Raw genomic sequence first — 13068 nt, 5'->3', positions numbered from 1 at the left:
TATATATATATATATATATATATATATATATATATATATATATATATATATATATATATATATATATATATATATATATATACACACACACATCTACAGCGGAAAAATAACAAGAATAAATATTTTAAATGGTAGGGGGACATGCTTCGGGGATAGCAGATAATACAGAATTGCAGGAGAATAATAGGAACATAAATAAATTAACTCTAACACGAATAAGGGAAATAAAAGCAGATTTCACTGTCAGTACACATCCCGTTGCAAGCGTGCAACCCGATCCCATTTCCATTGTTTCCGTGGTAGGCGTACCATCCGCTCCCATTTCATCAAATCTCGTGGTAGGCATACCACCCGCTCCCATTTTATCAATATCTTGTGGTAGGCGTACCACCCGCTCCCATTTCATTAATATCTTGTGGTAGGCGTTCCAGCCGCTCCCATTTCCAATATCTTGTGGTAGGCGTACCACCCGCTCCCATTTCAATCAATAACTTGTGGTAGGCGTACCACCCGCTCCCATTTCAATCAACACAAAGTCACAATAAAATTCCGGCAAGGAAAAAAAATGCAATAAAATAATAATTTCCGGGCAAGGGAACAACAATATCAAAATAACCATCCCGACAAGGGAGAATCAGCTATAACCAAATCCTAGCTCAACTCTTACTCAGCTCGATTAATACCAGTACTCAAACATAAATAAAGTCCACGAGAATAAACAAAATCTCTACTCAATATCAAGAGTCATCAATTTAAGGCATCCGAAGGGTCATTTAAGAACACAACAACTATCAATTTAAGACTCACGGTCATGCTCGACACCAACGTATAGATACTCGTCACCATGCCTATACGTCGTACTCAACAAGAAGCAATTAACAAATAAGACTCAGCTCCTAGTCCCTCAAGCTAGGGTTAGACCAAACACTTACCTCAATTCCTTGAATACAACTCAAGCCTCAATTATAGCTTTACCCCGCGATTCCACCTCCAATTCGCTCGTATATAATCACTATTTACTTAATTACATTAATAAACACTAAATGAATCAACCCCAATGCATGAAAATGAGTTTTCCCAAGTTTTACCCAAAAAGTCAAAAATCGCCCCCGGGCCCACGTGGTCAAAACCCGAGGTTCGAACCAAAACCCGATTACCCATTCCCCCACGAACTCAAATGTCACGACCCAAAATCTAACCTTGGTCGTGATGGCGCCTATCGTGTTACAAGGCAAGCCTATTCCCAAAATTACTACTAATCTGATTATAAGAATTTAATAAAATATTTCCAATAATTTAATTCCTGATGAACTAAACCAACTCTAAATATAAATAATGTAAAATACGGAAACGAGTCCCAAACATCGGGGTGTCACTACGTCATGAGCGTCTAAAACTATGAACTGACATATATAAACTGTCTAACTCTCCAAAGAAGAAATGATAAAAGGAGTAACAAGGTCCTGCGAAATTAGCAGCTACCTCGCAATCTCCACAGATAGCTGGCCTGAACTTAAAGATCGCCATGCTCTAACTCACCTGGATCTGCACATAAAGTGCAGGGTGTAGTATGAGTACAACCACCTCAGTAGTAACAGAAATAACTAAGGAACTGAGCAGTAGTGACGAGCTAAGTAAAATAGTCCAATTATTTATTTTCACAATTTACAATAAACATAAACAAACAAGTAGATTCCATAACTTAGTAAATGCCACAAAAAAAATTTAACAGATAAATGCAGCAACAACACAAATAAATATAACTTCACAGCAGTGTCACTTCATCACTCAGCCCTCGCACTCGACACTCAACACTCAACACTCTGCGCTCACTGGGGGTGTGTATAGACTCCGGAAGGGCTCCCAAAGCCCAAGCGCTAAGCACGGACAACTCACGTGCTACCATATCAATACCTGGATCCGCACGGTCAACTCACGTGTTACGCGGACAACTCACGCGCTATGGTATCAATACCTGGACCCGTACGGTCAACTCACGTGCTACGCAGACAACACACGCACTATGGTATTAATATCCCCAAACCAGGCCCTCGGCCTCACTCAATCATGTACCTCACTAGCCTCACCATCATCAACAAATAAGGGAACACAGCCCACATCAAGTATCACAACATATTAGCAAATAACAGAGACTGAGGTAAACATGTACAATAATTTCTATGACTGAGTACAAATAATGTCAGCATGAATAAAGCCTAAACATGATCTCTAACATGAAGGCAAACAAGTTCAACAACAAGTAAACACATAACTACAGATAATAGCCATTAGGCCTCACAGCCTCACGGGACGGACCAAGTCTCAATCCCTCGCGGTGCACACCCACACGCCGGTCACCTAGCACCGATATCACCACCAAACAATCACATGATATCAATTTCTCCGGGTTTATACCCTCAAAGCCAGAGTTAAAACTGTTACTTACCTCAACAGCGTAAAATCCTACTCCGGGATGTTTTCGTCCCTCGACTCGGTCTCCAAAAGCTTCGAATCTAACCATAATCAGAATACTACTATCAACATAGTCTAAAGAATCGAATTACACAATAAAAACAACATAAACATGCCAAAAATCCGAAATTGGCCAAAACTCGGCCCCCGGGCCCACGTCTCGGAATCAGTCAAAAATGGCAGAATAATAATCCTCGTCCTCACCCGAGTCTAACCATATAAAATTTGTCAAAATCGGACTCCGTTTGGTCCCTCAAAACCCTCACTTAAAACTCTCCAAAACTCAAACCCTAACAACTCCCTCAATTTCACTTTGAAATCATCAATCAAATCCCAAAAACGAAGATGGATTCATAAATTATAATCAAAATCGAGTAGAGAACACTTACCCCAATCCATATGGTGAAAATCGCCTCAAAAATCGCCCAAATCCGAGCTCCCCAACTCAAAATATGACCGAATGAACAAAATCCTACTTTTGTATATTTTTCTACCAGCTATTCTGCCTCGTTTCTCAAGCCAAACAATCCCGAAACTCGTATTTTATGCCTCCAATGGATTCCTTGTGAAATTCTAGTTAATTTAGGCTTTTGAATCACTCAATTTGACCTTATAATGAATGAGATATGTAGGTTTTAATATTTGCAAATAGTGCAGATTTCTAAATACGCTGCTAGTGGCAATTTCGTAATTACTCTGAAAAAAATCTGGCAACCTAACTTTTAGTAAAAATGACCATAAAATCCTCATACGATGTCCAAATTTGATGATTCTTTTTGCTACAGGTCTCAAAATACAATACGGATCTAATGCTTCAATCAAAAATAAAATTGGAGCTCATTTGTTCAATATGATATCATTTATGCTTGAAGAAACGGTGTTGAAACATAAGAAAAACGAGTGCAACAGAACCCAAACCTATTCAAAACTCATCCGAGGCCCTCGGGACCTCAACCAACAATTCCAACAAGTCATATATCACTACCCGAACTTAGTCAAACCTCCGCAACACCCAAAACAACACCAAAATACCAAATCAACCTCGAATTCAAGCCTAAGAACTTCTAAATTTCCAACTTTTGCCAATTCAAGCCTAATTTTACCACGGACTTTCAAATTACATTCGGGACACACTCCTAAGTCTAAAATCACCCAATGAAGCTAATTGAATCATAAAAATCCAAATCCGAATTCTTTTACTCGTAAGTCAACTTTCGATTGACTTTTCTAACTTAGCTTTCTAACTAATAGTCTAAGTTCCTCCTTTCACTCCAAAACTACTTCGAACCCAAACTACCAATTCGATACAACTCAACACAGCTGAACAACATATAAATAAGCATAGATGGGGGAAATGTGGCTATAACTGTCAGAACGAATGATTGGGTCGTTACATCAAATATGTAATTTGTTTTGAAATCGGACCTCAAATTGAGGTCCAAATCCCCAATTTTTGAAAAAACTAGGTTCTACCCAAAACACCCAATTTTCCCCCATGAAAATCTATGATTTTAGGTTGAAATCATGTTATAAGATGTAAATGATTGAATGAAATGAGTAAAAACTAACTTACAATTGATTTGGAAGAAGGTTTGTTCTTGAAAAATCGCCCAAAGGAGTTGTATTTTGAACATGGGATGAAAATGACTTAAAAATCGACTAAGTATAAAAATTTGCAGGTTGCAGATATGGTAATTAAAAGAATCAAATTAGTATAAACAAAACAAAACAAAATAAATAAATAAATAAATAAATTATGTGCACATGTTCTTGCCAATATACTTAGCGCTCAAATTATTTAGGAGTGTCTAAACTATTAAAATAGTTCAAAAAAATATGATTTTAGATTTAGTATTGTGGGAGAACATGACAACTTAATAATGGACCAGCTCTATCCATTTTAAAGAAATGGGCTGACTTTTTGATAAAAGAAATGGATCAACTTATTATGAAGTAAGCTGTTCGGGCCAATTCTAGTTAAACACAAATATAACTCATTAGTTGATATGAGCCAATAGCTTAACAACTGCACAAACAGCCCGCACTATTTCCATGTGACTTGAAAAAAAAAATTTCAGCTTTCACTAACTAAAGTAAGTACTAAAGGGGACTAGTAAAAGAAACATGAAATCTAGAACGAACAATAGGGTAATGAGAAATCCACTAAAGCCAAAACAACATTGCTACAACAGGGGAATAATAAAACTAGATCATTATGTGATCCTTTGATGATATTAATTCCAACTTCCGGCAAGCAAAATGGCAGAGATCTTAAGCCAAACAAGACTCTTTTCCACAAACTCCATAGCTTCTGTCCACTCCAAAGTCTTCATTAAATCTTTAACATACTATTTCCTTTTCTAAAATATTGCCAAGATTATATTGAAATACTACTTAAAAGATGGAAAAAATACTACATAGGAAAAACAGAGCAACAAAGTCATGGATTTAACACTATGATCCCCAAGCCGGATTCAAAACTGAAACTTCTGGAAAACTCCTTTAAAGATGCTCAATAATATAAACATGCTCAAACCTTCACTGATTGCTATTACAAAGGATGAAGCATTACCTGAAATGTAGAAAACACCAAAATACAGCAGAATGAAGTGAAATTTCAGCATAAATGACAGCCAAAAATAGCAACAACCAGCAGCAAATCAGCAACTTTTAACCCGAGAAACAACCTAGAAAAGACCCTTAAACTTAGTAACTTTAAAAGAAGAAGGATCCCAGCAATCGACTTCAACACTCTTATGCTTTAGAAAGGTCTTGCTCACAGAGAATTCACTCACAAAAGCTCACCACTTTCAACTTACTACTAAGTGTTTAGATCCTATTTTTACTCTCAAAGTTGTCTTTTTAGTGTATAAAAGATGTCTTTTTCAAGTGTGTTCAAGCAACTCTCTAGATGTTATCAAAGTGTGTCCAGATGTGTGTGTTCGACTCCTCTTTATATAGGAGAAGAAAGGACTTTGGGACAGATTTGGTTTAGCCAAAAATCTATCCAAAAATGATGGATTTTTGACCAAAAATCTGTCCAAAACCAGAATTTTGGTGAATGAACAGTTTTTCTTATCAATTGTGGACAGAATTTGGAGTATTGCACTCCAAAACAGTCCGCAACACTAAAAGCAACCAAGCAAAGGACCCTACACTCAAGTATTCTCTTTTCTTTCCCTTTCCTCTTAATTTCTCAAACCAAATTCAAAGCTAACTAGTCCACAAAGAGAAACCAGATTCAATCTAGTTCAAACAGTTAGTAATTCGAAAAAGATTAGTTAAGAGTCAACTAGTAGGAATTAAACATGACTGAACCATATAATTACCTATACTAAACAACTACTTCAAGTTTAATCTAGTTAATTAGGATTAACACTAAATCTTTAAACGCACAAACTATTAACTCAAACTAAAACATGACATCATAAGAAAACAACTCAAAACTACAATCCAGTAGGTGATTCAAGCCTAACGAGCGACTAAGCATCATCACCAAAATCAAACCATACTAACATAAGCAAACTGAGTCTAAGTTCAATTCTAAGAACTATCAAAATCCAAATTAAAGAAGCATGGAATGACATATTTAAGATTTCATAAAGCGACTACCAATACTAATAATCAGAGACGGAAACAAAACAAGACGATTAGGCAAAACCTGTATTAACAGTGGCATATTCCATCGAAATTGATTAACTTGAACAACGACAAAAATCAGAAATTAGACTAAACATGAACGTTGAATAAAAATAATATAAACTAATCTACAACAAAACTACAAACAAATGACACAGAAATAGAAAAATCAAAACTTTAGAGGAAACGATAAGGGTTCGAGGTTTATACCAAGCTCTGGGACATCCGGCGTCGAATCGAGCAACGAGACGATGCTGAGGACGCCAAAAGGTAGCTTTCCGACCTTGGAACGTTCGTTTCCTTTTGGAATACGCTGAACTCAATGAACCCAGCATCATACCAAGAGGAAACAAATTTTCTTGGGTCAAAACTAGGCTAAAAAAATAATAATAGAGGGGTCAGTGGGCTGGTGGTGGTTGCGGGCAGTGAGGTGGTGGCAGTGACGGCGGAAGAGGTGGCGGGCAGCGGCGGTGTTGGGCGGTCAGTGGTGGTTGCCGAATTTTTGGCATGAAACCAATGCCAAGTAGTAGCCCCATCAAGTTATACCCATTCATGTGAAAATTAGCTGGAAAGAAGGGCTCAATCATCCCGAATTTATGTAAAAAGTGGTGGCTAGGGTTTTTCTAGATCTAAAATTCATGGAGTTCAAGGGGGTTTTGAAGGATTTGGTTTGATGAAGTGGAAAGAGGAGGTGTTGGAGATTACATGATAAAATTTTGGGGGTATTTGGACCTACCGCTGTGGCGGCGGACGGTGGCAGAGGTGGCGGCGAGTGGGCGGCGGCTGGACAGAAAGGGGAGAAGAGAGAGAGATGGGGAAAATTTTAGGGTTAACAAATGAGGCAAAAATCTAATTTTCAGCTTTTATATTTTAGTTGAGGACAAATTTAGACCATTAGATTAAGATGGAATGAATAGCTATAATGGATTTTTATTTACTTAACCAAAACGACGTAGTTTTATGTTGAAACTATGTCGTTTTAAATTCTCCCATGACAGCCCCTTGTCTTTCACTCTTGGCCACATTTCTCTTTCAAATTTGGCTCAATTTCTTCCTTAATCCTACTTAATAAACTAAATTTATACAAACAAATAAATTAATTAAATAACTTATTCAAATGATCAATTAACGAGATTAATTCACCAATTGAACAGTTAGTTAATTCCTAAAATGGACAAATGAAAAAATAACTATTTTATGGTATTTTATATAGAAAATATGCATATAAAGACACAAAAATTGACAAAAATAATTAAACTATCAAAACACTAATGACTTTAGGAGGTGTTAAAATATGCAAAAATTAGGTGTTCACATATGTTGCAAATGCGACTATCGCAATTGCGAAGCAGCCTCGCATTTGCGAAGCTGGGCTGCTGAGGAAAGGGCTCGCATTTGCGAGGAGTTCTCCGCTTTTGCGAGGCCTGTTGAGTTCGCATCTGCAGACTCAGCATCGCATTTGCGATAATGACCTGACTGATTCTGTTCGCATTTGCGATCTAGTGGCCGCTTTTGCGAAGATCCAGTGTCCGCATTAGCGACACTCCAGTCACAATTGCGAAGGTAGCAGGGAATTCTAATCTTCGCTTTTGCGATAATTTGTTCGCATTTGCAAGTTCGCATTTGCGAACCCAGTATCGCAAATGCGACATCTGCAGCCTGCTAAAAGCTGGGTATTCCGAGTTTTTGCTTCATTTTTCATATTTTTGAAACCTAACTTCGAGGTGAGGCGATTTTGAGAGAAGATTTTCATACCGAATCAGTGGGTAAGTGTCTTTAATCACTTCCCAACTATATTTTGTGATTATATCTTAGATTTAACATCAAATTCATGAGAATCAAAAGGAAAATTTGGGGAAAATTCTAAAATCTTTCAAAAATGTAAAATGATGATTTGAAGGACCAAATGGTATCAGAATTTGATAATTTTTGTATGGGTGAACTCGTATCGAAATGAGTATTCAGCTTTTGTAAAAAATTTCGGGTTCCGAAGTGCGGGCCCGGGGAGTTGACTTTTATTGAATTTTTGCAAATTGTATAAGAATCATAGCTTTGTTTATTAAAATTGTTTTCTTTTGCATTGTTTGATGTATTCAAGTCGTTTTTTGCTAGATTGAGCAGAGCGTTGATGAATTGGTAAAGGAAAAGCTAAATTGAGTATTGAATTGGCCGGATTGAGGTAAATATCTTGCCTAACCTTGTGCGGGGGACTCCCCCTTAGGAATTGAGTCTTCTATGCTAATTGTAGTCCGTGCACACGAGGTGACCAATGTGTGCTCGGACTTATTTATGGCAAATTACCTTTAGGGTTCTTAGGTCCTTATGTTCACTAAGTGGGAAGTTTTCCGATATGATTGGGTTTCCTAATTGCTTGTTTTACCTATATATGCTCCATACGACGTTGTTAGCTTTCCTCTAACTCATACTTGTTACTTGGCCCTTATTTGCCTTAATTTAAGTGATTGTCCTTCTTATTATTTTATTATTTCTTAATTGTGAATTCCTCTATGACCCCGTGTATATATGCTATGTGTCCAAATTGTTGTGGTTGCCGGTGTAGTTATCACGTGCCTTATATGTCTTCTTCTTTTTGTAAAGGTTGTTGTGCTTCTCGGTTTTTCCGTAATTCTCTTGTTGTCGTGTACTCATACTCTTGGTGGTAGAAATCCTTGCGGTTGGGTTGTTGAATTGTTGTTGTTGATTTTAAACTATGTCTGGTTGTTGATTTGTTGAGGAGGAATAAGGGAGGATTGATGTTGCCTGGCGGGATCGGGTTGCATGCCGCAACAAGGAGTAATAAGGGTGGGCAGGTGGGATCGGATTGAATGCCGCAGGAGGAATAAGGGTGATAAATATTGAGGAGTAATAAGGGTGGACTGGTGGGATCGGGTTGCAAGCCGCAACAAGGAGTAATAAGGGTGAATGATCATGTGGTTACTGATATGGTGATATATACTATTTACTCTTATTGTAATTGTTAAGGAGGAATAAGGGAGGATTGGTGGGATCGGGTTGCATGCCGCAAAACATATATATACTATTTACTTTTATTGTAATTGTTACGGAGGAATAAGGGAGGATTGGTGGGATCGGGTTGCGCACCGCATCAATATATATATGCTTATGTATTCCTCTTTGACTGTACAAGTTATTCGGTAGTTTTACATTTCACTTAGGATTTGGTTATAGCTGAATACTGAGAAGATCCTAGTTTATTTGTTTAAGACCTTGATAATTTGTATTTCGCGTTTCACTGAGTTGTGAGGATCGGGTTGTTGGCATTGAGTTGTTGACTTGCCGTTGTTCCTTGAATTCTTTCCCTGAAACTATTATTCTGGTGAATTAATTTTTAAAGTAAATCTACTACGTTGAATCATTTCTTCCTGTCCTGTTAAGTTATTAGTAATATCGTAACTTAAAATAAAGGAATTAGTACTACGCTGTTATATAAGACTTTAAATTTGAACTCGCCTTGTATATATTCACCTTTCAATAATTCAAATTCCTATAAATGTTATGTTTTATTTCAATTAGTTTCTCAATTAAATTTTCTTAACCTGATGATATTGAATCTTACTTTAAAAAAAATTTCTACTAAGTTTTAATTTATTAAATCCTATATTAAATATAATAGTTCATTCGATGTTGTATTTTATTTGAAAAGGGTATTTTCATTATTCAATTGATTTCTAAAAATAACTTCATCTTTTCTTGTTGATTTCCTAATTGGTTCAGAAGCTGTAATCTACTTTATGTTATATAAATGAGACTCCTTGAATATCTTAATTGCATTGGTTATGGACCCTATGTACTGAGTAGCATGAGAATGACATTGTGCAAAGTGAGATAGAAATATGTGGGCACAAGGTGCTGTGTGTGCTAAAGGTTTTGAAATTGAGGTTGTGATATGAGACACCGAGGATTGAGATGGTCGGGATTGTGTATTAGAAATGATGTGATTGATTGAGTTGGCATCGCCTTCTTCGTTTGAACATATTCTTACTTGTCTGTGTCCCAGTTATGCTGGTGTTAATTTACTTGGCTATCGTTCGTTACTATCTATGTTCCCCTTCATTGTCTCTACTGTTTGTAGTTTGATTTTCCCCTGCTATTGATATTACTTTGTTATCTTTATCTTGGTAGTTCATTATCATATCCTGTTCAATTTATTTGACTAGTAGGTGTCTTGACTGTTCCTCGTCACTACTCCACTGAGGTTAGTCTTGATACTTATTGGGCACGCTGTGGTGTGCTCATACTACACTTTTGTACATTTTTTGCACAGATCCAGGTATTCGATCGGTAGTAGCTGTGCGGATCGTCGCGGTGGAGACTCAAGGTAAACCTGCTGCTGCGTTCGCAGGCCTCGGAGTCACTTTCGTTTGTACTTAATCCCATTTGTTCCTTTTGTTCTGGAACAGTGACGTATTTATTTTATATAACTACTCTTAGGAAGGCTTACGACTTGTACTACCGGTTTTGGGAATTGTAATTATTCAGAGTTATCTAATTTGAAGTTAGTGAATATTAATATTATTTCTGTAAATGTTAGGCTTACCTAGTTTAGAGACTAGGTGCCATCACGACTCCTTCGCAGGGATTTTGGGTCGTTACAAGTTGGTATCAGAGCTCTAGGTTCATAGGTGCTATGAGCCATAAGTAGGTTTAGTAGAGTCTTGCGGATCGGTACGGAGACGTCTGTACTTATCTTCGAGAGGCTACAGAACTATTAGTGTGACGACCCGGCCCGTCGTCACGTGAGTTACCGCCCCGTTTTCCCATTTTCTACTTCATTATGTCTTATTACAAGAGTCTCGGGTGAATGAATTGATTTGAGATTGATTTTGGATGGAAATGAGACACTTAGTCTCTTTAAGGAAGGCTTGTTTTGGAAAAGTCAACCGGATTTTGACTATTGAGTTAGAGGGCTCGGATGTGATTTCCGGTGTTTCGGTTAGCTTTGGGGGATGATTTGTGACTTAGGAGTGTAATCGGAATTGAATTTGGAGGTCCGTTGTAGAATTTGGCTTGAATTGGCGAAGTTAGTATTTTGGCGAATTCCGGTTGGTAGGTGAGATTTTGATCCGGGGGTCGGAATGGAATTCCGAGAGTTGCAGTAGCTTCGTTAGGTGATTTTGGATGTGTGTGCAAAATTTCAGATCATTCGGAGGTGTTTTGGTCGGGTTTTTGATCAAATGCGTATTTTGGAAGTTTTTAAGAAACTTAGGCTTGAGTCCGATGTAATTTGATGGTGTTGGTGTTGTTTGTGGTGTTTTGATGATTGTATCAAGTTTGAATGATGTTTTAGGATGGGTTGGCACTTTTGGTTGAGGTCCCGGGGGCCTCGGGGTGATTTCGGATGGTCAATCGGACCAATCTTGGCTTTTGAAAGTTGCAGATTTCAGCTGGAATGTTGCAGACATTTTTGTTCTTTGCGATCGCAGGAGGACCAATGCGATCGCGTAGAAGGTTTTGGGGAGCTATTATGATTACTCATCGCGATCGCGGAATAGTGTATGCGATCGCATAGGTTGAGGAGGTTGTTCATTGCGATCGCATGAGGTATATCGCGATCGCGTAGTGTTAAATGGACCTGAGGTCTTGAGGGGTACTCTGTTCAATGCGATCGCGGAGTAGAGTATGCGATCGCGTAGGTTTAATAGGTGAAGCAGTGCGATCGCAGTAAAGGGGTCGCGTTCGCATAGGCCATTTTGGAGGCCTGGGGAAGTTGTGTTATGCGATCGCAGAGGCTTGGATGCGATCGCACAGAGTAAAATCTGGGCAGGCCGAAGGGTTTATTAAACATTTCATCTGCGAACCAAGTCCCATTTCCACCATTTTTGAGTAACCTTGAGAGCTTTTGACGAGGATTAAAGAGGGTTTTGACTTGGAATCGATTGGAGGTGAGTCTTATGGCCTAGAAACATCATTTAATTGTGGATTCAACACTTAAATTCATGGAAATTTGATTAAAAAGGGAAGAATTAGGCTTGACTTTTGAAATGAAAATTTGGGGTTTGAGGGAGGATTTGAGCTCAGATTTTGGTAAATTTGATATGTATAGACTCATGGAGAGATAAGGAATCCAGTGAAGTGAATTTTCTGATTTTTCGAGGAGTGGGCCCGAGGCTCGGGTTTTGCCAATTTCGTGATTTTCGATATTTTTCGAGTCTTTTCGATTGGGTTATGTTCCCGTAGCCTATTGTAACGTAATCCTTGTGGTTTTGATCAGATTCTACGCACGAGGAGGTTGATTCCCGAGGAAAGGCAATAGCTCGCTAGGATTTTGGCCGCTTGAGGTGAGTAATGATAGTAAATGATATCCTGAGGGTTTGAAACCCCGGATTTGCACAACGTAGTGCTATATTGAGGTAAAAAACGCGCTTAATGGTGAGCGCGGGGTTGTTACTACTGGGATTGCGACTTGGTCCGTCCCGCTTGATATTTTACTGCGTATTTGACTGAGCTGTCTTGTTTATCAGTATGATTTTGGCTTATAGCCATGTTTGGGCTTAACGCCGATTATTTGAATCCTTCGGGGATTGTTTTCACTATTTACTCACTATTTGAACTCAGTCCTAATGATTATACTGTTTTACAAACTCAGCCACTTTAATTGAAACTTCTGAGATTTTAAAGGATATTTTACTGTTGTTTGGGCTGAGACCTATTATGTTATTGATGCCCGAGGGGTTATGATGTTCTGGACTGAGTGAGGCTTTCAGGCCTTGAGTGTGATGTGAGGAGGCTTTCAGGCCTCGAGTGTTGTGAGGAGGCTTTCAGGCCTCGAGTGTATTGTCAGGAGGCTTTCAGGCCTCGAGTGATGGTGAGGAGGCTTTCAGGCCTCGAGTGTGATGTGAGAAGGCTTTCAAGCCTTGTGATGATATAGCGCTTGGGCCGTAAGGGGCCCCTCCGAAGTCTGCACACCCACAGTGAGCGCGGATACCCATGTGATAA

At 38.4% G+C, this 13068-nt stretch overlaps 1 long non-coding RNA gene across 1 annotated transcript; it reads right to left on the bottom strand.

Moving 5' to 3' along the window:
- Positions 1–4531: 4531 nt before the first annotated feature.
- On the bottom strand, positions 4532–6965 carry LOC109207118. The gene is made up of 2 exons (XR_002064969.1): positions 6322–6965; positions 4532–5044 (listed from the first exon to the last, which is right to left on the bottom strand). It is a non-coding gene; the product is annotated as an uncharacterized LOC109207118 (long non-coding RNA).
- Positions 6966–13068: the final 6103 nt, after the last annotated feature.

The sequence above is a fragment of the Nicotiana attenuata genome, unplaced genomic scaffold (genome assembly GCF_001879085.1).
Source record: "Nicotiana attenuata strain UT unplaced genomic scaffold, NIATTr2, whole genome shotgun sequence".
In the NCBI taxonomy this organism is placed as follows: Eukaryota; Viridiplantae; Streptophyta; class Magnoliopsida; order Solanales; family Solanaceae; genus Nicotiana; species Nicotiana attenuata.
Note: the sequence above shows the minus strand (reverse complement) of the source record. Positions and strands in the feature narration are given on the sequence as shown.